Source organism: Saimiri boliviensis, chromosome 9, assembly GCF_048565385.1.
Source record: "Saimiri boliviensis isolate mSaiBol1 chromosome 9, mSaiBol1.pri, whole genome shotgun sequence".
In the NCBI taxonomy this organism is placed as follows: domain Eukaryota; kingdom Metazoa; phylum Chordata; class Mammalia; order Primates; family Cebidae; genus Saimiri; species Saimiri boliviensis.
Genome location: NC_133457.1, coordinates 78063837 through 78090533, shown reverse-complemented (window position 1 = coordinate 78090533; position 26697 = coordinate 78063837). Strand labels below are relative to the sequence as shown.

Below are 26697 nucleotides of genomic sequence, written 5' to 3'. Positions count from 1 at the left end.
GGTCAGGAGTGCCTACAGGTCAGGTGTTGGCTGGAATGGCCAAGAGCCACATATTCTAACTGTTCAATGTAAACTGGAGTCGAGGAGGGAAACTGGAAGTCTGTATGAGAGAAGCACTAGAAGGGTAGGTTCAAGGGGTGCGTGTGGTCCATAAACAGAACTGGAGCCCAGCACAGACAAGCAAGCAGAAAACATGGGTTCAGGGTACCGGCCATGAGCAGTGTCAGGATCCCACTGTTTGGGGTTTAAACTGTAACATCAGGGTGGGCTGGTTTAAAATTACAGGCTGGACATGACCTGTAATATCTACAAAGCATGATAGGGCCAACATTCTCATCTTTTACATGAAAAAACTAAGAACCAGAGGGGATGAACAACCTACCCAAGGTCACAGGGCTTTTTAGAAGTGAAGTAGGGCTACCCAACACCCTTGCAGTGCTCAATACCTGTTAATAGTTGAATAGAAAATCTGAGGTCTGCACAATCTAGAGCAGCAGTGTCCAATAGGAGGGTGATGTGAGCCACAAGTATGATTTTAGATTTTCTATTAGCTGTGTTACAAAAGCGCAAGGAAACAGGTGCAGTTAATTTTAATACTATATTTTGTTCAACCAAATGTTTCCAAAATATTAGAAATGGCAAATTGCAATCAGGTTAGTGTGTTTATTGCTGGGTTTGAACCCAATAAAATAACTAAATTTAAAGACTTAAAATTCATCTATGCATTATTTCACTAGCTCAAAGAACTTTAACTTCTTTCTAAAGTTGTAATTCTCATAATGATTCAAATCGTGGCTGCTGACATTCTTAAGCGGAACAGATTTGAAACTAATGTGATCTGCTTTTTAATTTGTTTAAAACCGAGTTGAGTAGTTGCAACACAGACCACAGAGCTGACCACTGAATTAGTTAGATAGGGTAATAGTAGCTGCTGAATTAGTTAGATAGGGTAATAGTAGCTGCTGTAACAGAGATGTCCTACAGATTTGTGGGTTTACATGAGAGAAGTTTCTTTCTTTCTCATGGAATGTTCTAGTTGCAAGAAGGGGTCCATGGACTCTGGATCCCTCTATCTTTAGGCTTTTTCCTCCTCAACTTGACTTCCAAGGTTGCTGTGCTTCTTTGGATTAAGGGGAAAGGGCATGGAGGATGTGGGGTAACGGGGTTTTATGCACTAGATGCTCACTGCTGCTCACATTCCATTGACAGAGCTCAGTCACATGACAACTTCTAACCTCAAGGGAGGCTGGGCCATATACATTAGTGGGATGTGGAAAGAAGAGAAAACAGGTTTGGTGAACTGCTAACTAGTCTCTGTTACATTCATTTCTTCCAAGCTTGTTTCTTTTTGAAAAAGCAAATTTCCCAATTTTTCTTTTTGCTTATCTTATTTCAAAAGCCAAATACCACCATTATAGAAAAATCATAACCCAAATTTATGTCTTGCAAGCCTGGCTATAGCTCTTGGCTTAACTTCATAATTCTTGCCTCATCAAATGAAACAATTTGCTTCTCTTTTTACCTCGGGAGGGTCATCAGTGAGGCAGAAATTGTCCCTGTGGTGCCATTTGCAAATTGCATCTTTTCTTTGGTAATAAAAGAACCCTGGGAAAAATAATGAACGCTTTTGTATAGATGAAGTCATTGGGCAATTGTGTGGAAAGAACTCAGGTTCTGGAGTAAATCCTAAATCCCAGTTCCATCACTTTCAACCTACGTGATGCCAAGTGGCTTCCTAAATTCTTTGGACCTCATTTCCACCCTCTGTAAAATGTAAATTAAGATGCCTTCTTCCCAGGCTTGTGGTAATCATTCAGTGAAGTAAGCTTTGCAGAGCAGCTGGGCCTTCAGTCATAACTATGTGCTTAATAAATTGTAGCCACGTTATCTTTGCTACCAGAAATACAAGATAGACTGATGAGAGATCATTTATAGGGGTTTTACCACTCTGCAGTAACACTAGAACTTTGTAGGATTAAGATTGTTTTAATGATGAATACATTATTTAGTGTCATTCAGCAGTAATACCACATTCTTACAGGTTGGGCTGCATGTCGGAGACATCAATGGTATTAACTATGAGGCTTCTGGCTAATAAGTTTCTGGCCTAAGAGTCCACTATGTAAACAAACAGGATGAAATAGGGAGTGGAGGATTTTCTGCTTTATACTAATGAAGAGTTTAAAAGTCTCAGGCTGTAGGAGAAAGGGCCAGACACTATTTGTTTTTCTAGCTTTGACATCCCCTTAGGGCATTTTGATTGAGGCATTTTTTAAAACACTGTAAAAGCAGCCCAGGCAGCCTAATCTGGGAAGTAGTGTCTGGAATCTTTCTGAAACACAGGTAAAGGATGGTGAGCTCTGCTCTTAGATGCAGAGATTTTGTGGATCTACTTGTAAGGTACTTAAGACGTTTCGAAGCATTTTCACATTCATTAGCTCATTAGAACATGTTTGGCCCTTGGAACAAATACCTCAAGGTCAGGAAACACGGTATTATGATGCCCAGTTGATAGTCTGAGAGCAAAGCATGTTGGGTTAAAGAATTGAGAATTCAGAGTCATGAATGCAAAAACAAGCCTAGGGATTATTGTTTCTAGTGGCTTCTAAACCCTTTTCCTCTAAGCCGGAGCTCAGCAAACAAGAGCCCTTGGCTACAGTGGGCCTGTCGATTGCCTTTGTGAACAAAGTTTTATTGGAATACAGCCACACACAGCCATTTATGTGTTGTCTATGGCAGCTTTTGCTCTATGCAGGCTGAGTTGAGTAGTTGCAACACAGACCACAGGGCTTGAAAAGCCTAAAATATTTTTTCTTGGTCCTTTACAGAAATGTTTGCTGCTGTCCCTGGTTCCAGGCTCTTTGATGGATGCCTCATGTGCTCTGCAGGGGAGGTTGAGGCAGGAATGACATTTCCAAGGACCTCTCTACTCTCCCTGATCCTTCCCCAGATACTGCCTGTGCCATATTGCATATTTTTAATATTACCTCTGGGCTGAGGGGGTCTGTGATTCATGTACTCTCGCCTCCTCCTGCCCCAATCCACTGACTTATGATCAAAAAGCTCCAACATTTTTCCACCCGTATGTTAGGCATCTGTTAAAGTTTTGTCCAAAGCGTAAAAGTTTACGCCCTAAGAGAGCCTGAAACCACGGGTCTGGAATACCCTCTTGTTCCACAGCATCTGGGTGTCCAGACCATGTGTCTAGTACTCATTATACCTTGGAATTGCTTTCCTCTTGGGTTCCAGAGTGAAGCAGCCACTTGGGACTGTCCGCCTGTACTCCCAGCTTGCTCTGCCCGAGGGCAGTTTTCGCAGGGCTCATCTCACAGGCGTCTCCGGAGCAGTGAACAATGCACTGAACTGTGCATAGAGGCCATGGGTGTTGCAGTGGGGTTCTGGGAACACCCACCCTGCGGCAATGGAGAGCCTACAAGGGAAGCCACCTCCTGGCCCCAGTGCACCCTTTGGCTGCACTGTGGCTTATGACAATGATAAGCCACATACTGCTGCTTCCTCCTGGTCTAGGAGCACATGTGGCCATGGCCATGTCTCCAGCCCTTTGGGGTTCACTCCCACTACCTGGCTCCCCACTCCGAGCTTTGGTTGTGTGATCAGCCTTAGGTCATATAATCTGGATTGCCAGGTGGGCTCTGTTCTGCCCCCATCTAAGTTCTCTCCAATGTCTTAGGACCAGCAGCAGCAGCAGCAGCAGCAGCCCCTGGGTGCCTGTTACAATTGCTCATCCCTGGGCTGCACCTGAGCCCTATTAGATTGGAATCTCTGGGAGGCAGGCCCAGCCACCTGAGTTTTACAAGCCCTCTAGTGTGAAGACCCCTAGCTTAGCTCACTGGAGGCATCTGTGGAGATTTTACACCCAGCTCCACCGCAGGCCAAAAAGTCCGAGTCTCTGGGACTGGGAAGCAGGTATCAGAGGTTTTGAAGCTTCCAGGGGGTTAGGGCCTGAGTGTTTGTGTCCCTACCGCTATTCATTTGTTGAAATTCTAACTCTCAATATGATAGTCTTAGAAGGTGGAGCTTCTGGAAGGCGATTAGGTCATGAGAACAGTGCCCTCGGGAATGGGATTTAGTGTTCTTATAAAAGAGGCCTGAGAAAAACCCCTCACTCCTTCCACCATGTGAGGCTAGAGTGAGAAGGTGTCATCTATGAACCATAATGCAGGCCTTGCACAGGACACCAAACCTGCCAGCATCTTGATCTTGGACCTCCCACCCTTCAGAGCTGTGAGAAATAAATTTCTGTTGTTTATAAGCCACCCAGTCTACAGTGTTCTGTTATAGCAGCCTGAACGGCAGGTGAGAATGGCAGCCTGAGACCCATCTCTGTGCATGGGCATTCTCTGTCAAGCCCGCTGAGGGAAGAATAGCTGGGCTTGCAAGCCCTAGGACCTTCAACAAGCTGGCAAACAGATGAATAAAAGGGGAGCACCAGCAATGTGCAAGACACTAAACCTGTCTTCCTGCAGGGTCCACGTGTGTTCACCACTCCTCCCAATCCCTGTCAACATTCTGTTTCTTACTTCATTTTGGAGATCACGGGTTTTGTTTCTAAGCTTTCTTGCCCTGGGAAATACCAGGGTGTGTTTCACCACAGCTGCATTTAAAAATCTCTGTGGATTGAAGTGGAGAAGGAATGTTTCTGCCTTGTCCTGTTTGTGGGTCTAATCTTGCCTTCTGGTCCTCAGTTACATCAGCACTCACCATTCCCACCCACTCGGAAGCCAGGGCCGGCCAAGGTGCAGGGCGAGGTGCCCGTGGGGCTGAGGGCAGGGCCTTGGGGTGCATCTCTTGGATGCTCTCTGATACTCTCAGATCTGGGTGGACTCTGGTGCTTCAGGGTGGAATGAGGCCCAGGGAGGCCCAGGAAGGCCTGGTCTCTCTCCTCAAAGGCTCTCTAGGCCTGACACATTTCTCAGAAGGCTCCGTGAACAATGGCAGTGGCTTGGCTGAGGACTGTGAAGGTCAGAGATGGTCTGAGCTACTCCAGGAGTGCACTTTGGACAGAGGCGTAGAGCATAGGCTATCCTCGGTTAGAGGCCACGGCCATCCCACAGTTTGTGTGCCCTGAGGTAGGCCCCACTGAGGCCTAGGACTCTGTTCACATTCCACCTGGGAGGGTAAGTTTAAATAGGTACATGTCTAGGCTATCCTATGGGTGCTGATATTTCTATAATAGAACAATAAAATCCCTTAATTAAAGATTAGCAGCCTTTTTTGGAAGCTGACTCAGAACAAAATGAATCTGGGCCCAGCACAGCGGTTCATCCATCCCTGTCAAAACCTTTGTGTCAGGAGCTCAGCCTGGCTTTCCAGCCCTGGACCTGCAGGAGACCTCAGGGCTCATTCAATGTCCATGTTGTTGGGGTCAGGGACACTGGTATGAAAAAAAAGTAAAGAAAAAGTCAACAAGCTGCAGACCCCTGGGACAGGCCACTCTGGAAGGAGCAAAGGACTGGTTCCAAAGAGCAGGCAGGACTCAGTGAAACTTCTGTGACTTCAGCTGATAAATGGGCACTCACAGTACCCACCCTGTCTTGGGGTCATGAGGGAACCTTTTGGATAGGTAAGGAGAGGCCACATTTTGTAATTGTTGGTACTTCTGAGCAGAGTGAGAGATGTAGGGCCTGGGCTCTACAGTCATGGGGAGGACCCATGGGCTTTGGAACCCTGGACCAGCTGCGTAATCTCTCAAAGCCTTGATTTCCTTCCCTGAGAAGTGGGGCTCATTCATGGGACAAACAGGGTCAGTGGAATAATGCATGTCAAGTCTTCAACACACAGCTAGTGCTTGGCCCCTGAGTGGATGCCTATTTCCCAAGCACCCACTTTGTATCAGTCCTGAGGGGTCCTGCAAATAGAGTCTGGTTTGTTACACTTAAGATACTGTGGTTACTCTTCATGCCGCTGATTCCTTTCTCTGATTTTTTTTTTTTGGTCATGGGAGTTTTCTACTATAGGAGGCAGGTAAAATGAATCTGACAGACACTAATACTGTAAAAACCCAGGCAGAAAGTAAAAATAGGCTTAGTTGTCAAAGCATAGGAGCCAGTCACATGAACAGCCTGTCAGTATCAAGAGGAGCCTCCCCATGGAGTTTTCCTGAGGAATGGGAATTCTACTTCTGCTGAAATCTTGTTGACTTGCCCCAGGCAAATCCATAGAAAAATCAAGGATGATGGAGATTTGGGTCTTTAGGCTGAGTATGCAGACCGGGTGTGTAGAATGGGTAGCAGTGGTCGCAGGGGTGAGGTTGAGGGGCAGAAGCAGGTGGGAAAGGAGGGCTTGATCTGCACTTAACTCTGACATTTTTGTCCTAGTCTGCTTAAGCTGCTAAAACAAAATGTCATAGACTGAATGTCGTCTTAACCACAGAAATACATTGCTTACAGTTCTGGAGGCCAGAAGTCCAAGGTCAAGGCACTGGTAGATTCATTGTCTGGTGAGGGCATGTTTCCTGGTTCATAGATAGTGCCTTCCCACTCTATCCTCACACCGAGGAAGGGGCAAGGGAGCTCTTGGGAGTCTCTTTTATAGATTTAGGAATCCCATTCCTAATCACCTTCCCAAAGGTCATGCCTCTTGCCTTGGGGGTTAGGAATTTAACATGGGAATCTGGGGGAAACATAAGCACGAAGACCATAGCACCCTTGCATCCATAGGACTGTTGAGGTGGGAGGCTGCCCTTTGGGCAATGTCTTTCCACATTCCAGCACACAGTTTCCCCACTGCCTGCTCCGTTTTAATCACAAATACTAGGCTAATTTATTAAATTGAATTATTTAATACTGAAGTTAAAGGAAGGAAAGTTGTAATGCAGCTGCACCTCCCCTCTATCAACCATTTTTACCCAGTCACCCTGGACGGTGGCCCCTTTGCGGAGTCATTTTGTGTTCATGGCTCAGAAAAGGATGTTTCCTGCCTGGGTGCAGTGGCTCATGCCTGAAATCCCAGCACTTTGGGAGGCCGAGGTGGGTAGATCAGCTGAGGTCAGGAGTTCAAGACCAGCTTGGCCAACATGGTGAAACCTTATCTCAAATAAGAATATAAAAATTAGCCAGGCATGGTGGTAGGCACCTGTAATCCCAGCTACTCAGGAAGCTGAGGCGTGAGAATTGCTTGAACCCAGGAGGCAGAGGTTGCAGTGAGCTGAGATGGCGTCACTGCAGTCTAGCCTGGGCAACAAAAATGACAACTTTGTCTCAAAAAAAAAAGAATGTTTCCTTTAAGGATGCCCAAGCAAAATTACTCAATGCCTGGTGGCTTTGCTTAGTGGTTTTCAGAGAGACAGAATCCTCAGTAATTCCCATTATAAATATAGAATTATTGTACCATCAATGCCACAATTTGATATGCTGTTTATTTAAAATTTTGCTTTCTCTGTCTCCTCATTCAGTCTCAAGAGTCTTGCCTTTAGGTCCAGTGGTCCCTTGGTATCCATGGGGTATTTGTTCTAGGACACCTCCTCACTTCAGATATCAGAATGCACGGATCCTCATGTCCCTCATATAAAATGGCATAGCATTTGCATATAACCTATGCACATCCTCCATATACTTTAAATCATCTCTAGGTTGCTTATAATACCTAATACAATGCCTACACATTGCTTCATTTATGTGGCTTCAATGTAGTACTTGGCATGTGGCAAATTTAAGTTTTGCTTTTTGGAACTTTGTGGAATTTTTTTCCTATATTTTTAACAAAAAACTCTAGCATTTATTCATAAAATCTGTAAATGGAAATCAAGCCATTTTTATTGATTATGCTAGTCAAAATTACTTTTCATCAATAAACACATTTTCATTTAAAAAAATTAATTGTATTTTATTTTAAGTTCCAGGATCCATGTGCAGGATATCTGGGTTTGTGCCATGGTGGTTTGCTGCACCTATCAACCCATCAGCTAGGAATTGAACCCCACATGTACTAGCTATTTATCCAGATGCTCTTTCTTCCCATTCCTCCCCCACAGGCCCTAGTATGTGTTGTTTCCTTCCCTGTGTCCATGTGTTCTCATTACTTGGCTCCCACTTATAAGCGGGAATATGCATTGTTTCATTTTCTGTTCTTGTGCTAGTTTGCTCAGGATAATGGCTTCCAGCTCCATCCATGTCCCTGCAAAGGACATCATCTCATTCCTTTTCATGGCTGCATAGCATTCTATGGTATATATGTACCACATTTTCTTTAACCAGTCTGTCACTAATGGGCATTTGGATTGATTCAGTGTCTTTGCTGTTGTGAATAGTGCTACAATGAACATATGTGTGCATGTGTCTTTATAATAGAATGATTTATATTCCTTTGAGTATATACTGGTAATGGGATTGCAGGGTCAAATGGTATTTCTGATTTTAGGTCTTTGAGGAATTGCCACACTGTCTTCCACAATGGTTGCACTAATTTTACATTCCCACCAAGAGTGTAAAAGTGTTCCTATTTCTCCACAGCCTTACCAGCATCTATTTTAACAATAGATGGCTGTTGTTTCTTAACTTTTTAATAATCACCATTCTGACGGGCTTGAGGTTGTATCTCACTGTGGTTTTTGTTTGCATTTCTCTAATGATCAGTGATGTCGAGCTTTTGTTCATATGTTTGTTGGCTGCACAAATATCTTCTTTTGAGAAGTGTCTGTTTATGTCCCTTGCCCAATTTTTAATGTTTTTTTTTCTTGTAAAATTTTTCGAGTTCCTTGTAGATTCTGGATATTAGAATCATTTCCTTAGACTTTGCTGAAGTTGCTCGTCAGCTTAAGAAGTTTTTGGGCTGAGACCAAGGGGTTTTCTAGATATAGGATCACATCATCTGCAAACAGAGACCGTTTGACTTTCTCTCCTCCTATTTGAATACCCTTTATTTCTTTCTCTTTGCCTTGGCCATAACTACCAATACTGTGTTTAATAGGGGTGGTGAGACAGGGCATCCTTGTTTTGTGCTGGTTTTTAAGGGGAATGCTTCTGGCTTTTGTTCACTTAGTATGATACTGCCTGTGAGTTTGTCATAAATGGCTCATTATTTTAAGGTATGTTCAATCAATACCTAGTTTATTAGGAGTTTTTAATATGAAGGGATATTGAATTTTATTGAAGGTCTTTTCTGTGTTTATTTAGATAATCATGTAGTTTTTGACTTTAGTTTTGTTGATGTGATAAATTACACTTACTGATTTGCATAGGTTGAACCAGCCCTGCATTCCAAAGATGAAGCTGACTTGATCATGGTGGATAAACTTTTTGATGTGCTGCTGCATTCATTTTCCAGTATTTTTAATGAGGATTTTTGCATCAATGTTCATCAGGGATATTGGCCTGAAGTTTTCTTTTTTTGTTGTATCTCTGCCAGGTTTTGGTATTGGGGTGATGCTGGCCTCAGAGTGAGTTAGGGAGAAGTCCCTCCTTTTCAATCGTTCATAATAGTATCAGAAGAAATGGCACCAGTTCCTCTTTATATCTCTGGTGGAATTTATCTATAAATCCGTCTGGTCTTGGGCTTTTTTTTTTGGTTGTTAGGCTGTTGTTTTGGTTGGTATTATATTACTGTTTCAATTTCAGAACTTGTTATTGGTCCATTCAGGGATTCAACTTATTCCTGGTTCAATCTTGGAACGTTGTATGTGTCCAAGAATTTATCTATTTCTTCTAGATTTTCTACTTTATTCACATAAAAGTGTTTATAGTATTCTCTGACAGTTGCTTGTATTCCTGTGGAGTCAGTAGTGATATCCCTATTATCATTTTTTATTGTGTCTATTTGATTATTCTCTCTTTTCTTCTTTATTAGTCTAGCTAGTGGTCTATTTTATTTTATTATTTTACTTTTTCAAAAAACAGCTCCTGGAGCCATTGTTTTTTTTTTTTTTTGAGGGGTTTCTTGTGTCTCTGTCTCCTTCAGTTCCACTCTGATCTTAGTTATATCTTGTCTTCTGCTAGCTTTGGGTCTTGTTTTCTCTTGGTTCTCTAGTTCTCTTGGTTTTGATGTTAGGGTGTTGATTTGAGATCTTTCCAACCTTTTGATGTGGGCATTTAGGGCTATTTATTTCCCTCTTAACACTGATTTAGCTAAGGAATCAATTCAACAAGAAGAGCTAACTATCCTAAATGTATAGGCACCCAATGCAGAAGCACCCAGATTCATAAAATAAATTCCAAGAGACCTATAAAGAGATTTAGATTTCCACACAATAATAGTGGGAGACATTAATACCCCACTGTCAATATTAGACAGACCATTGAGACAGAAGATTAACAAGAATATTCAGGACCTGAATTCAGCTCTGGATCAAGTGGACCTGATAGATATCTACAGAACTCTTCAACTAAAAACATCAGATTATACATTCTTCTTGGAGCCACATGGCACTTACTTTAAAATCGATCACATAATTGGAAGTAAAACACTTCTTAGCAAATTCAAGAGAAATGAAAATATAGCAGTCTCTCAGACCATGCTGCAATCAAAATTTCCAAATAGTTTTTTATCCACAATTGGTTGAATTTGCAGATGCAGAACCCATGGATACAGATAGCCAATTGTATTTTTTTTTCTCCAGCATTTTATTATGAACCTTTGCAAACATACAGAAAAATAAAATAAATGCTATAGTGAATGCATATAGACCCAGCACCTAGGTTTATTCTATAATTTATATTTTATTATACTGGCTTTTATCACATGTTTATCCCTCTTTCCAACCCTTTGGCTATCCATCAATCCATGCTATTTTAGTAGACTTCAAAGTAATTTCAGAAGTCAACCCATTCTCTCTCACACACGTTGTTAGGTCATATGTATCATTAGCTTAAGTTTATCACTTTTTACCCTTCTACTTTGGGTTACATTTATATGCATGATGTATACAAGTTTTGAGTGTGCATTCATGAGTTCTGACATACAGTAAACCTTTGCACCCAGCCTCTGTCAATGTGTAGGACATACCATCATCCCAGGAAGTTCTCTCTGGTTCCTTCTCAGGAAACTCCAACTCAGCACTGCCCATACAACTACTTTTCTGATTCCATCACCATAGGTTAGTTTGTGCCTGTTGTAGAACTTAATGTGCATAAATCCCACAACATGTGCTTTTGGATTTAAGGCTTCTTAGCACTCTGTTTTTGAGATTCATCCATGTATTTGTGTGTAGGTACATTCTGGACTCTACACATACACACCCACATATAGACACATGTAGATAAACATCTGTACATATTGATGATATATACACCATGACAGATTTTCCAGGTAAATGTTAATTTGTTGTATATATTTCTCTTCAGGAAATATCTTGTAGATTTTAGTCATTTTTCTTAAATACTTATTTAGGTCAGCTTTTAAAGAGACTTTTGTGATCTATGGAAACTTAGAGCTTTGGTTGACCACAGAAAGTAACTTAACAAGGGCAAGTTATCCTTAACATCCCTCTCACTTCCCTCCAAAGCAGAACCATGAACTGGACTCAGATATCTTGTGCTAGGAAGGGAAGGAAAGAAGGAAGTGAGGAGGAGGTATCCCTAGTCCTTGGGTCTTAAAAACATTCACAACTTTCAGGTGTAACACTGTATATTCAGCTATGACAGTAAGTGGGAGGAGAGAAGCTAAAAAGATGGGGGAATGGTCTGATTTGCTGAGTAAACAGCCATTTTATTCTGTGGTGGAAGCTACTTCCAGTGGCCAGTGGCCTCCTCATTACAAACACAGCATCAGAGAGAGAAAATAATTTTTTCTTCAAGTACCTTTATTGGAAAATGAATTCCTGGAATAGATGCTGGAATACGAGGCCTCCTGCATGAACACAGGAGTTGCACGTGTCAGGGTCTTTGGAAGAAATACGATCCTCATTTTTTTCCAACAAACTCTGTCCCAGCCGAACCCTCCATTGGCATGGATCCTCATATCTTTGTTTGTGATCCTTTTTTATTTGTTGGTTCCTGACATACAAGTTGATTTAGGGTGGGTAACTAAAGATGCATAAATGACGTGTACAGCAGTGGCACACCCTTGGCGATCACTAATATATTGCTCTGCCCGTCAAGTGCCCCGCTACGTTCTTATTCCCCAGAAGCAGATTCTAAGACAAGGATGTGGGTGTGTATAGTTTATTTAGGGGTTGATCCCAGAAAACAACAGTAGGGTATGGGGAAGTGAGACCTGGAAGGAAAGATGAAGCTCAAAACAGTTAAAAAAAAAAAAGGAACTGAAAAGAAAATTCTGCCTAAGCGCCTTCTGCAAGAAAATAGAAGCTTTACTCACAAAGATTCTCTTCCCCAGGGCAGAGCTTTTTATTTTGCAAATCAACGAAATAGTTTGCATCATTCCCAATTACCACTGTGAACAACTCAGTTTAATCTGGCTGGGAACCCCCAGGATACAATGTAGAACACATACCTCAGAGTTCTCCCTTCAAGTGGTGAGGGAGCTGGGGTATTTATACACCACTTCCATCAGTCATGAGTTAGGGGCTGCTCCCAAAGGTGTCAATGCCTTGGCATGTCCAGCCTGCCTCTCACACAGGTAAAGCAGTGTTCATGCCTGAAGACAGCCTTCAGGTGAAAGAGTGCAGGTGCTACCAATTGGAAGTTGGGTCATTGTGGGTGAGGGAAGAGGAGCCAGTGCTGACAGTCATGGCTAAGCTTCCACGACCCCCAACTAAATGATTTCAATGTTGTTGAATGGGGTAGAAAGCTCATTCTGACCCAGAAGACCACATAACAGTTTTCCCCTTTTGTGTGTGCGCACGCGTGTGTGTGTGTGTGTGTGTGTGTGTGTGTTCATCTTGCTAAGTCTCAGCACTTAACCTCAGCCCATTATTTTTCACTGCCTCATAACGTGTTTGTACAAGCGCTGACCACTGGCCAAGCCATCCTGCCACAGCAGTGAGCTCAGCTGAACAGGTGATCTAAGGAGGCATTTCAGGCCTAGGTCTATGAGAGGAAAAACATTTTTTCTTTTGTCATTCATCTTTTACCACCTCTGTCCATACATCAGACTTCTGGGGACTCCAGGGAAGCTCAAAACAGGTCAAAAAATTTTTTTAACAAGAGCCAATAAGAAATTTTACCTAAACTCCTTCTACAAGAAAATAGAGGCTTTACTCACAAGGGTTTCCTTCACCGGGGCTGATCTTTTTATTCTGTGATACAAAAGTAAAAGAGGGCCGGGCGCGGTGGCTCAAGCCTGTAATCCCAGCACTTTGGGAGGCCGAGGCGGGTGGATCACAAGGTCGAGAGATCGAGACCATCCTGGTCAACATGGTGAAACCCCGTCTCTACTAAAAATACAAAAAAATTAGCTGGGCATGGTGGCACGTGCCTGTAATCCCAGCTACTCAGGAGGCTGAGGCAGGAGAATTACCTGAGCCCAGGAGGCGGAGGTTGCGGTGAGCCGAGATCGCGCCATTGCACTCCAGTCTGGGTAACAAGAGCGAAACTCCGTCTCAAAAAAAAAAAAAAGTAAAAGAGTTATTTCTAAAAGTGTTGCTGGGCCCTGGGCCCTGGGGCCTGGAACTTATTCAAACATAGAGAGGAGACTCCATTTGAGCCCTGAGTAGACATTAGGAGATGTGGTGTCAGCACAGAAGTATAGCCTGTTCCAGAGGCTTTGACCTCTGTGTTATTTTAGGTACATACACTGGCTTTCCTGGCTCTCGTTCATTTAACTGCTGTCTGGTATTCCATTTTATCACTTGATTGCCATTTATTTATCCATCCCCCAGTAATCAATACGTGCGTTGTTTTCAGTTCCCTGTTGTGGGTAATTAATATTATCTTCACTCTAAGTTTCAAGCAAGGAAACTTAGAATCATCAGTTAAATAACCCATTTAAGGTGTCAGTTTTAGTAGGTTGTGGAACCCGATAACAAACTCATGCCTTCTGTCTCAGGCCAGTAGCCTTTGTTTTTTTTTTTAACTTTTCTTTTAGGTTGAGGGGTATATATGTGAGTCTGTAACATAGGTAAACTGCAGATCATGGGGGTCTGGTGTACAGATTATATCATCACCCAAGTAATAAGCATAGGACCCGATGGGTATTTTTTCTGATCCTTCTTCTCCTGCCACTCTCCACTCTCCACTCTCAATAGGCCCCAGTGTCTGTTGTTTCTCTTAGTATCCATGTGTTTCGATTGTGCAGCTCTCACTCATAAATCCGAATATTCAGTATTTGATTTTCTGTCCCTTTGTTAGTTTGCCTTGGATAATGGCCTCCAGCTCCACCCAAGTTGCTGCTGAGAACACGATCTTGTGCTTTTCTTATGGCTGCATACTATTCCATAGTGTGTATGTAACACATTTTCTTTATCCAGTCTACTGTTGCTGGGCATTTAGGTTGATTCCATGTCTTTGCTATTGTGAATAGTGTTGTGATGAACATATAAGTACATGTGTCTTTACGGTAGAATGATTTATGTTCCTTTTGGTGTATACCCAGTAATGGGATTGCTGCATCAAATGGTATTTCTGTTAAGTTCTTTGAGGAATCACCATAGTACTTTCCTCCAGTGGTCTTTCTCACTGTATCAGTTGTCTCCCTTCAGAAAAGAGAACGAATTGATGGAATTGTTGGACTGCTTTATCTTCTAAAAGCTCCAGGAAGGAAAATGATCATTTTTAGAGGAGACTGTAAATGTTTTATTCAAAAGGAAGTCACCATCATGTGTTCCAAGGATGAGAAAAAAACTCATGCATGGTAGGAGTGTTATCCCTGATGCTAGGTCTTGTCTTCATATATCCCATTTTTGTTGTCACTATTTGGCCTGAAGAGCATTGTCACCAAGTCATCCTACCTTGTGGCTGCTGAACATTCACCCATGGCTTCTGAGCAATAGACAGATTAAGTGTTACAACCACCTTGAGGTTGGCCTGCATTTCACAAAAACAGAAGGCCATAGGTGACCTTATCTCCCAGCTTCGAGGATCCAAAACTACAAAATCCCACCATTTCTGTCTTTGGTTAACATCTTTTGATTTCAACAGAATATAATATCCCCATAGGGCAAGTTTAAACCAGTTAACATAAAAAGACCCTGATCATATCTTCCCTAGTTTCTCTTTAAAATGTAAAGCTTCGGCCGGGCGCGGTGGCTCAAGCCTGTAATCCCAGCACTTTGGGAGGCCGAGGCGGGTGGATCACGAGGTCGAGAGATCGAGACCAACCTGGTCAACATGGTGAAACCCCGTCTCTACTAAAAATACAAAAAATTAGCTGGGCATGGTGGTGCGTGCCTGTAATCCCAGCTACTCAGGAGGCTGAGGCAGGAGAATTGCTTGAACCCAGGAGGCGGAGGTTGCGGTGAGCCGAGATCACGCCATTGCACTCCAGCCTGGGTAACAAGAGCAAAACTCCGTCTCAAAAAAAAAAAAAAAAAAAAAAAAGTAAAGCTTCAACTAACCATCAAGTTTTACAAATGTACGAAAAGAGGTCTAATTTCTGCTACAATAAAAAGCCTTATTTTCCTTTTTCTAGGGATGGGATGGCATCATGGTCTTTAAGCCACCTGGCTCTGTTCCTTGCTATTGAGAGGCTCAGGGGCAATATGCGTAACTTCCTGTAGTTTCCTCATTTTTCCAAGCAGAGGTTGTTGATGCCTGCCTCACTGCCATAAGAAGTTTACTAGAAAGCCTGAGCCTGAGAGCCCTTACTTGCAATGGGCCTTCCAAGACATTCTGTCTCATTTCCCATTCGTAATTTGGTAGGCTTTTTAATAAAGAGGGTCCCCTGAGTTGATAAGCTCTGCCTCCTAAGCCCTGGCTCCACCTCCTTGTACATTGGGTTGTCCTAAGAAGGATGCACCTCTCCCTGTGCCTATGGTATCATTCATGCCCAACAATTGTTAGCTGTGGTTAGGGTAATTTTTTTCCCTTCTTATAAGAACATGGATATGAAAAATTCTCAACTAAAAGCCAATGGCAAAAGCGTATGAGAAAATGCTAATTACCAACAAAAGCAGAGAAAGAAAATGTTCCTAGGAAAGACGAAATTGTAGAAGAGAGAAAAGGAATCATGAAAAGTCTATTCTTGAGTGTCCTCTATGTGTGGATTCTTAAATAATCTACACCCTGAAAACTTGAACCAGGCTATTTTGGCCCTGAACTTTAAGACTTGATGAGTTATATTTTTCTTTCCTTTTTGAATGCAAAGTGACAGTTGTGCTTCTAAATTTAACTTTTCCTGTTGGCTCCTTGGACTTTTTGCTCACATTGGGCCCACGTGGGATGTGAGCAGCTCCCCATGGAGGATCAACTCTGCCATGGGCTGTCACATCCCTGGGGAAAGATGGTCCCAAGGACTCTGAGGGATAAGTGGCTCTTGGATGTCATCGTTCTTTCTGTGCAGTGATGTTTTTTTTCCACAGAGTTAGTTTCCTTGGCATTCTGATACTCAGCTTTCCCAGGAGTTCCCAGCATTGTCTCTTTCTTGAGGGAATGTGGGAGGATAGTTGTTTCCTGTGTAATTCTGAAAGCCATTTATGGGATCTTCTTTTAGTTTCTCACCTTTTTGAATGCCTTCTCAGCATTCCGCATGCCCTGGAGACCCAGACTATTTGTAATTGAGGCACCTGAACCACCAGGAGGGTAAGGGATTTGGCCAAAGGTGCATCACATGCTGTGAGTGAATGCCATGCCCTGATGGAGGGTGGAGGTGGAGTGCTGCTTCTGCTTGGTCCTCCATTCTTGCCTTGCTTGAGTGTTTATACTTAGGATGTTTACATTAGGTATGGCTTGTGGGGTTAAGAACTATCTCATAATACATAGACCAATGGAACAAGATAGAGAACCCAGAAATGAAGCCACACACCTACAACCATCGGGTCTTCAAAAAAGTCTACATTAACAAGCAGTGGGGAAAGGACTCCTTATGCAATAAACGGTGCTGGGATAAGTGGATAGCCCCACGCAGAAGAATGAAACTAGACCCCATTCTTTCACCATATACAAAAATTAACCAAGACCTCAAACTATAAAAGTCCTAGAAGAAAACATAAGAAATATCATTCTGGAGATTGATGCTGGCAAATAATTTCCGACTAAGTTCTTAAAAGCAATGGCAATGAAAACAAAAATTGACAAGTGGGATCTAATTAAACTAAAGGGCTTTTGCTCAGCAAAAGACACTATCATCAGCAAAGTAAACAGAAAACCTACACAATGGTAGAAAATATTTGCAAACTGTGCATCTGACAGAGGTCTAATATCTAGACCGTGTAAGGAACTTAATTCAACCAGCACAAATGAATAACCCATTAAAAAATGGGTAAAGGACATAAAAAGACAATTCTCAAAAGAAGACATACATGTGGCCAACAAATATATTCAAAAGTGTTCAGCATCACTAATGATTAGAGAAATGCAAACCAAACCGACAATGAGATATCATCTCACATCAGTCAGAATGGTTATTACTAAAATGACAGAAAAGAACAGATGTTGGCAAAGTTGTAGAAATAGCAGAATACTTATATACTGTTTGTGGGAATGTAAATTAGTTCAGCCACTGTAGAAAGTAATTTGGAGACTTCTCAAAGAAGTTAAAACAGAACTGCCTTTCAATCCAGCAGTCTCATTACTGGATATATATTCAAAAGATATAGGTATTCATATCTTCATTGCAACATTATTCACAGTAGTAAAGACATGAAATCAACCTAGGTGTCCATCAATGGTGGACTGGATAAAGAACTGTGGTACATATACACAATGGAATATTACACAGCCATAAAAAAGAATGAAATTATGTTCTTTGCAGCAATATGAATGGAGCTGAAGGTCATGAACCTAAGGGAATTAACACAAGAACAGAAAACCAAAAAATGCTGCCTGTTCTCACTTATAAGTGAGAACATTGGGTACACATGGACATAAAGACAGGAACAATAGACACTGCAGACTACTAGAGGGGGAAAGTGGGGAGGGGATGAGGGTTAAAAAACTGCCTATTAGGTGCTCTGTTACTGCCTGGGTGACGGTTTCATTCATACACCAAATCTCAGCAACACACAAACCACCATGGCACGTGTATACCTATGTAACAAACCCGCCCGTTAAGTACATGTATCCCAGAACTTAAAGTAAAATAAAAGTAAAAATAAAGAAAAGTTTTGCCAACCAAAAAAAAGTGTCTTGTTTGTAAAGCCCTTTATACAGTAATACACATGTCAGGAAAACCGAGGAGTCCACCTGGGGACCAACCCTGATCTGTGTGGTGACCAAGCAGACAGCGGTTTCCTTAACCTAACTCAGCACAGGAATCTTTACATTTTTCTTGTGCTGGATATTCATGGAAACAAAGAATTTTTTAAAGTGAAATGTTATATTTATTAACCATACTTGACCTCATGTCTATATAACACATGACACAGAGGTCCCCTTCCACCAGAATACAAAGAGGGCCCTTAGGAAGCAGATGCGGGAGAGTGAACCAACAGTCTCATTGCTGGATATATATTCAAAAGACAAAGGTACTCATATCTTCATTGCAACACTATTCACAGTAGTAAAGACATGAAGTCAACCTAGGTGCCCAACAATGGTGGACTGGATAAAGAAACTGTGGTACATATACACACAGCCATAAAAAAGAATGAAATTATGTTCTTTGCAGCAATATGAATGGAGCTGAAGATCATGAACCTAAGGGAATTAACCCAACTTAATTCAGTTCATTAGATTAACTAACATATATAAAGGGCCTAACCAGGTGGTTAGCATGTTCTCTTGCCTTCTGCTACTCAGTGTGGTCCAGGGACCAGTCTGGAAGCATCAATGCCTCTTGGTAGTTTGTTTTTTTCCCTTCAACCTGGCATTTGTTTAAATTAAGGAGGTATCATATTTATCGTATTTTACTTCAGTGCTATGAGGTTTTCTAATGGACTCATAAAGCAATGTTTTGAAAGGAAAAGGTCTCTAGTGGTGTATTGACCAACTTTGATGTTATCAACTTCTTGACTTTTAGTTTCTTCAACTCTACAGCTGTAAAGGTTGCTCAAAGGGACCTTGCAAACGGAAAGCTTCTAGCTAGATGGGGAGTGGCTTCATTTTGAAATTGCAAAAGACTGAAGTGACTTTCATTTTCTTATGCATTTTGTTTGGAGGGCACAGAAATTAAATGTGTGAGTCTGCCTTTGCAGTCCTCAGGACACCAGCTGAGGGGAGGGGACATTCGTGATGTCTTCCGAAAGCTGGTGTTGGAGAGCTGAATCACGCCAAGTCCCCCATTCATTTGCTGTGAATTTGTCTGAGGGCTTATCAGGATAGATTCTATACTTGATGCACTCCGCAAACCTTTATTGAACGATTTTTTATTAAAGTGTCTGAAATCAGCTGTGTCATTTGCAACGCGGGATGGAGAAATACTAAATGGGGTTGCAGGAGGGGCTTTATTTCATTGTTAAGGAGCCTGTATTATGACTTAAGTACCTCATTTATCTGGCATCCTTGGGAAATCGTTTCTGCTTAAGTGGCTGCTGCTGAGGGTGCAGTTCCTTGCACATCTAGGAACTCGACAAATGTCTGCAGAATGTGGTTGAATGAACTAAATGAAACATCTCTGCAAATGCCAGGCCATTTTGAAAAGTGATAAGCATTTGATTGATATCTTCCTAAAGTAAATTCAATACGTTTTTGTATGTGAGTCACAGTGCACAGAACGTGGATTGGACATTCTTGTGTTAAACTGAAGCCACAGTTTTGTAGAGGACATGTTATTTTACCATCTTGTAATTCAGACCAGGGACTTCTTTGTCATTGCCACTGTGTCCACTGTCACTTCTACGACTTCCTAGGTTTGTCCACCTTTAAAATGTTCACACCCTCTGATCTTCTAAAGTTTCATTCTGATAGCAGATCCATGGGAAGAACATAAACTTTGGTGTCAGGCAGATCAGACTTGAAATCCAGTTCCTCTCATTTTCTTGCTGCAGAACTTGATCAGCTTTCCTAACTTTGCTGAATATGGGCTTCCTCATCTGTCAGATGAAGGATCTGTGCTTGACCTGATGATATTATATATATTAAGGGCCTAACCAGGTGGTTAGCATGTTTTCTTGCCTTCTGCTACTCAGTGTGGTCCAGGGACCAGCCTAGCAGCATCAATGCCTCTTGGAAGCTTGTTAAAAGTGTAGAATCTCACACCCCACTCAGACCAACCAGACCTATGGAATCAGAATCTGCATATTAACTAGCTCCCTGGGTGGTTCCTATGTATACTAAATTTTGGAAAATGCTGGCCTAGAGCTTCTATTTTTTTCTCCTCTTTGGGAGAGGGAACAGGATGTTCCCAAATAACTTTAGGTCATCAAGGCTTCAGTTTTCTGGAAGGGTGAGGGATTCTAAGCATTATGAGAAGTGGCCTTCAAAAAGAGAGAGTTGGAACTTTCTGCGAGCTTCTTCTCTGTGTGGTACGTTAATTTGAGATGGCCGTTTATTGTTCGTTTCTTACCCATCCACATACACATACTAACACAGAATCATCATTTAGGGAATGTGAAGGCCAGGATCTTCTCCTTACACCCTGGGATAGCTGGGCTTCCAGTCTGTCCTCCATGCTTGCATGCCCTACAAGTGACACTGGGTCACTGGGACAGGTCAGGACGGCAGAGCATTACACTCTCCGTGCCATCAGTCTCCAACCAACCTGAGTCCTCATCCTGCACAGCAAAGAGAGTCCAGCAGACACAGTGGGCCTGAGCAGACCCTGGCTTGCCATTGTAGGCAGCCCTGGGAGATGGTGCCCGGCCTGTCATCATCTGGCTACCTCATCTAGGTGTCATGACACCTAATATCTGATTTTTCATTTTCTTGAACAGTTAGACCATTGCTTTCACATTGTCCCTTCTAACATGTTTCTGCTTCATTCTAAACCCTTGCTACCCAGAGTGTGGCCTCAGGCCCAAAGGCATCAGCATGGTTGGGAGCTTGTTGGCCACGCAGAAGCTCAGCCCCTGCCAGGAAAATGCACTGAGTCTGACTGTGAATTTCAAAAGTTCCCAGGTGGTCATGTGCACAGAAGACTTGGAGAAGTGCTGAGCTAGTGTATGTTCAGTAAATATTAATTTTCCCTTCCTTTGTTAAACCTGGTGTATGAAATAAAAATCAATAAGGCTCTGCATGAGAGAGCGTGAGGAATGAGGAGCTCAATGTCAGGGCAGGAATTCCATGAGGACTGTCTCTTCTGCAGCCCAGGCCAGTTCTCTGGAAGGTCAGGGTTGCTTCAAGACTGACCTGCGGCTACCTGGGGAGGAAACTGACTGCTGCAGCCACTGCTCTTTGTGGTAGATATCTGAAGCCCATGAAGCCTCGCCGGGACAGCCATTGTCTGTGCTGCAGTCATTCAGGGCAGCAAGCATATAAACAGAGCCCGACGCTGCATTCAGCTTCCGGTTACATCACCTCACTTTGGAGTCATACTTTCCAGATGTTGTGTACAGACATGCTCCTTTCTTGCACTACCTGTTTCTTTAGGCACATTCAACTTTTTGGGGAAAGATCATAAAATAAGCTCCAAGGACAGCCAGGGTGCTTTAAATCTGAAATAATGCCTTTTTTTTAAGCTTGTAAAAAATTGTGTTTATTTGCTTTCCTGGAGTCTCTGAAAACTTTTCATTTCTTTTTCTTTCCCTTTATGTAATCTTTCTTCCTTTTTTCCCTTCCCTCCCTTCCTTCACTCCTTTCTTTCTTCCTCTAATGGAAAAGCACAGTTTGGGAGCCCTTTCTTCCCCTCCCTCCCTCCCTTCCTTCCTTCCTTCTTTCCTTCCTTCCCTCCCTCTCTCCCTCCCTCCCTCCCTTCCTTCCTTCCTTCCTTCCTTCTTTCCTCTAATGGAGAAGCAGAGTTTTGGAGCTTGGGTTTTGGTTACTCGTATGTGTGTAAAGACGAGTTCAGATCTGTGAGGAATTTGGGCATGAACCTAAACCCCATGTTCAAGGGCTCAAGGCTTCAAGGGAACCCCAGGCTTGCAGGCAACAGCTTTTGGCCAGCAGGACCCGCTGGTGGGTTCTCTGTATGCGGTGGATCATTCCGGGGCCACACACAGGAAATCAGGATGAGGTCACGGAATAGACCCACGTTCCTTGAGCTTTCATGCTGGTGCGGGCATTCTGCTGGTGGTGGGAAGGTTTGGAGATACAGTTCCAGCCCTCAGGGAACACATGCTGAAGGTAGGAGGGAGAGAAATCCAGCTACATCCACTTAGAGTGATCGATGTTCTACTACAGGTGTGCACATTGCCCCCCACAGAGTGTCAGGTTGGATGGGAAGGTGTGGGGTAAAGGAAGGCTTCCAGGAGGAGGCAGTGGTTGAGTCAACAAGTGTCTCCAAAGGAAAACAGTTAAATTAGATTTCACCAGGGAGGATGATGGTACTCATTTGAGGAGGTGAAAGCCATGAAATCAAGATAGCCTGTTAGCAACGACAGTATGCAGCTCTCTTCTTTCACCTGTGGCCAGCAGGGAATTCATCTGCCACACTTACTTTCCACGCTCATTAAATATATCTTCCCAAAGGGTGGCAAGGAGGAATGGGAATGCAGCCTTCTGTTGGGATGGAGGCCCATGAGGAACCTGGCGCCGGTACTCCGTGTGTAGCAGGAGGATTTCCTTCCCATGCACCCTTCCTCTTTCCTCTGTTGTGGGTTATGAATTACTATGCATCCATTTGCTGCTCTTGTTCTACTTTGTGTTTCAAACACAGGAAGCGAGCCCTTACTTAACGGCAATAAACTCAAAGGTAGATCAGGGCCCAAATGGAAAATCACCATGGGAACCAAAATGGCACTTGATTAATTTGTTAAGATGAAAACATTTTTTTTAAGTGGCAGTGGGTGTCCCTCAGTGAGATTCCCAGCATTGGAAGAGCTCTTCAAGGGTGTAAGACCCAGGCTTCCATTTTCCCTTTAGTGAAGGGCTTCATTGTTGCATGAAGGAAAAGTCTTGTAAGTATGTCAGGCTTCATCAGTGGGGAGTCCAAGGTACAGGGGACAGTGTTCCAGGGAACTGGTCAAAGCTCTAGGAAGTTGGAAGTCGGAACACTATAAATATATGTAGCTTTTATATTTATATACTTGATTTTTTAAAAACTTGAATAATCATTTAAGAATGCATACTTATCCTAGAAAACCCAAACAGTGCCAAACTATACAGGGTAAAAAGTTAAAATCATTCTGCACTTACAATTTACCTCCTCCAGCAACAATGCACAAGGGTAACTGACCATGGTGAACATGGAGGCCGAGAAGGTGGGGTTCTTTGTAGCCTCTTTCTATTCATTCACAAGGCTGTGTATAGGTTATTAATACACCAGTGAGATACACTTTACACTTTATTTTGGGACTTACTAAACTGCTGCCTTGATGTTTTGTTTGTCTCCCATACACCTTTTGTCTGGACTTTATGTTGACAAGTGTGATGGAGAAAGGCCTTGGGGTTGTGAGTTTTATCCAAGAACTTAAATGAAGCCAGGGAGTTCCCATGTGCTTCTGAGGTTGCTCAAAGCTCAGAGTTCCTCTGGCCTGGTGTGCTTTATGTGGCAGAAGCCTGGGTATTAGTGGCAATGGTGATGCTGGCACAGCCTGGCGACTTGCATTTCCCTGGCCATTGTATCACAGAGTTCTCTTGTTTACTTTGTAGCAGTGTCGGGACCAACAAGATGAGGGAAAACAGAAACGTTTTTCAGTGTTTTCATGTATTCTTTTTTTTCTCTTGCTTTTCTTTCTTTCTTTCTTTTTTTTTTTTGAGATGAAGTCATGCTTTGTCTTGCAGGCTGGAGTGCAATGGCGTGACCTCAGCTCACTGCAACCTCTGCCTCCTGGTTTCAAGTGATTCTTCCACCTCAGCCTCTCAAGTAGCTGGGATTACAGGCACCTACCAGCATGCCTAGCTGATTTTTCTATTTTTGTAGAGACAGGGTTTCACCATGTTGGCCAGACTTGTCTTGAACTCCTGACCTCAGGTGATCACCTGCCTTGGCCTCCCAAAGTTGTGGGATTACAGGTGTGAGCCACCATGCCTGGCCACTCTTGCTTTTTTATGACCTTTTCTTCCTGGGCAAGGGAGACAAAATAAAGCACGTTATTGCAGAGTTGCCCCTCCACCCAGAGGTGGAATTAAATCAGAGCCTCTCAAGGAAAAGCAGTAGGGCATCTGGTTCCTCCCCTGTTTGCTCTGGGCTCTGTACCTGAGTGGCACTGAGTAGGGTCAACGAACCTGAGCTAGGCTGGAACCCAGCCCCATTCTGGGTCAGTGACCCATTTCAGTTCTGAGGTCTGAACTTGCCTCTCCTGCCACTCCTAGGTCTTTCTTTTCTTAGTTGACTTAGCAAGTCAGATTTTGAGATTTAACTAAGAATGCAAGGCATTAAACCGAGCTCAGCTATAGTAATCTGGCTGCTGATTCCACGTGGGCATGTAACAGCTCCTGCTGTCAGAGCAGGTCCTGGGGATCACGGAGATATGGGGTGAGCTTCTCTTGTGCTTGAAGGTTTTCTTCTGCCCTTTTCAAACTGGTAACAGGGAGGTGCCACACTGACAAGTTTAATCCCTCTGGGGCTTTAGAAACTTGTTGTGCTACCCCACTTCTACCCAACGGGGAGGTGATACATTTTAAAGGTTGGGCAGAGGGAGAGGGAGATGGCAGACACATGAGCTGAACTGCAGAACTTCAGGTCTTAGGGTATGGGAAGGAAAATTCACACTGTAAGCATCCCCTGGTGAAATTCATAAACCGGTCACTCTGGTCATTTATCCAGCTCATGTTTACAGAACCCAGGGACTGTTGATAAACAACAAAAGCTTTCACCTTTGAAACATTTTCTTTCTCCAACTCTGTCTGTGGTTTTGCTGCAAGGTCCCAGGCCTAAAGACAGGTGTCTTCCATAGGCCAATATTTTTTGAGGAAGGTTGGAGTAAAGATGCACTTGATACCCGGTTCTGTTCTAAATCCTTTTTTTGTTTTTTTGAGGCAGGGTCTCACTCTGCCACCCAGGGTGGAGTGCAGTGGAGCAGTCTCGGTTCACTGCAACCTTGACTTCCCCGGGCACAAATGATCCTTCCACCTCAGCCTCCTGAGTAGCTGGGGCTACAGGCATGCTCCGCCATGCCCAGCTAATTTTTTTGTGCATTTTTTATAGAGATGGGGTTTCACCGTGATACCCAGGCTGTTCTCATATTCTTGGGCTTGAGCAATCTGCCCACCTCGGCCTCCCAACATTCTGGGATTATAGGCATGAGCCACTCACTGCTCCCTGCCTTTAAATCCTCTTTACTGGAGTTCTAGATGCTTGAGCCTTTTCATTCAGGACTACAGTTTTCCTTGTCTGCAGGATGAAGGGAGTTGCTGCAGAAGGTTCTCTGCCATGGGGCAGCCTGTAACTCCTGCCATGCCGGCACACTGCCCATCCGTACTCACAGTCTTCCAGAAGAAGCGTCAGCAAAGCTTGTCATAACACACCTTGGTGGTTACCAGGCCTTGGCCTGTTGGTGTGTCTGGACATGAGTTACCGACTGTGGGCAGGAAGTCTGACCTTTCAGATTTGTGATTTACACGTGGTGTCTGCCATGCACAGAATTGCAGCATCATCCTGCCATCTGACATCATTAACTGCATGTTTTGGCATTTGGTCGTAGGCCACATATAAAAGTGCTGAAGAAGAAATTTGCTTTGATTTTCTAGGTGGTAGGGCCAGCGTGCTGGCAGTCAGGTCACTTGCTTCTGGGGCACCCGCTTTATGTCCCATCTGCTCTGTTTTTGTAATTTTTGCAAAGAAAGTGTCCTTGCTGTTGCTGTGCCCAGACTCACCTATCCTCGTACCCACACCTATCTCTACAGTTCACCCAGGGAAGGTCGGTTTCCTTGTGCTGGGCAAACCTGTTTTTCCCTCTTCTCTATCAAACTAGGCATGTTTTAAATGGGAGGGAAGGAGGCTGCAGTAGCAGCTTGGCAGTGGCCCCAGGGCAGGTTTTCCAGAACAAGACGCTGTTCAGATCACTGGAGCTGGGGTGTCAGAAACCCATCCAAGTGCAAAGGAGGAGGTATAAGGTTGGGAGATTTTCCATCCAGCACCAAATAGGGATGGAATGGAGTGTTCTGGAAAGAGGCAAGATTTGTGCTGAAATCCTGGGGTCATGGTCTTAGAAAGTCTTAGAAAGCTAAGTGAATTATATGGCTGAGTACAGATCCCTCAACCTCACTGGGCTATGGATTCTTTCTACAAAATGCTGATGTCACTCCCTCCTAGTTGTGATCATAGAGATTGCACAGAAGGATACACTGCTGTACTCAGGTCATGACCAAGAATGCATGTGCTGGTGACTTCCATGATCTGTCGGTGTGGATCCAATGGCTCTTCTGGTAGGAGGGTCTCCACCCTGCTGGAGGATTACAGCACTGTAACCAGAGTTCACAGTTCTTTTGGTCACTCGTGTACATAAATATATGAGCCCATGCTCAACTGAAAATAACGTAAGTTGAAAATGCATTTTATACACCTAACCTAGCGAGCATCATCACTTAGCGTAGCCTACCTTAAACATGCTCAGGACACTTGCTTACAGCTGGGCAGAATCATCTAACACAGAGCTTTTTATTACAAAGTGTTAAACATCTCACAGATCTATTGAGTACAGTATGCTGCAGAGCGCACTGGTGATGGCGTGGCTGGGAGCAGCAGCATCGTCAAAGCCTATTGAACCATCGC

At 43.3% G+C, this 26697-nt stretch overlaps 1 protein-coding gene across 1 annotated transcript in view; it reads left to right on the top strand.

Moving 5' to 3' along the window:
- The window catches only part of SLC24A3 (solute carrier family 24 member 3), a 497749-nt gene that overhangs the window by 76032 nt on the left and 395020 nt on the right, over positions 1–26697 (top strand). The window lies entirely within an intron of this gene.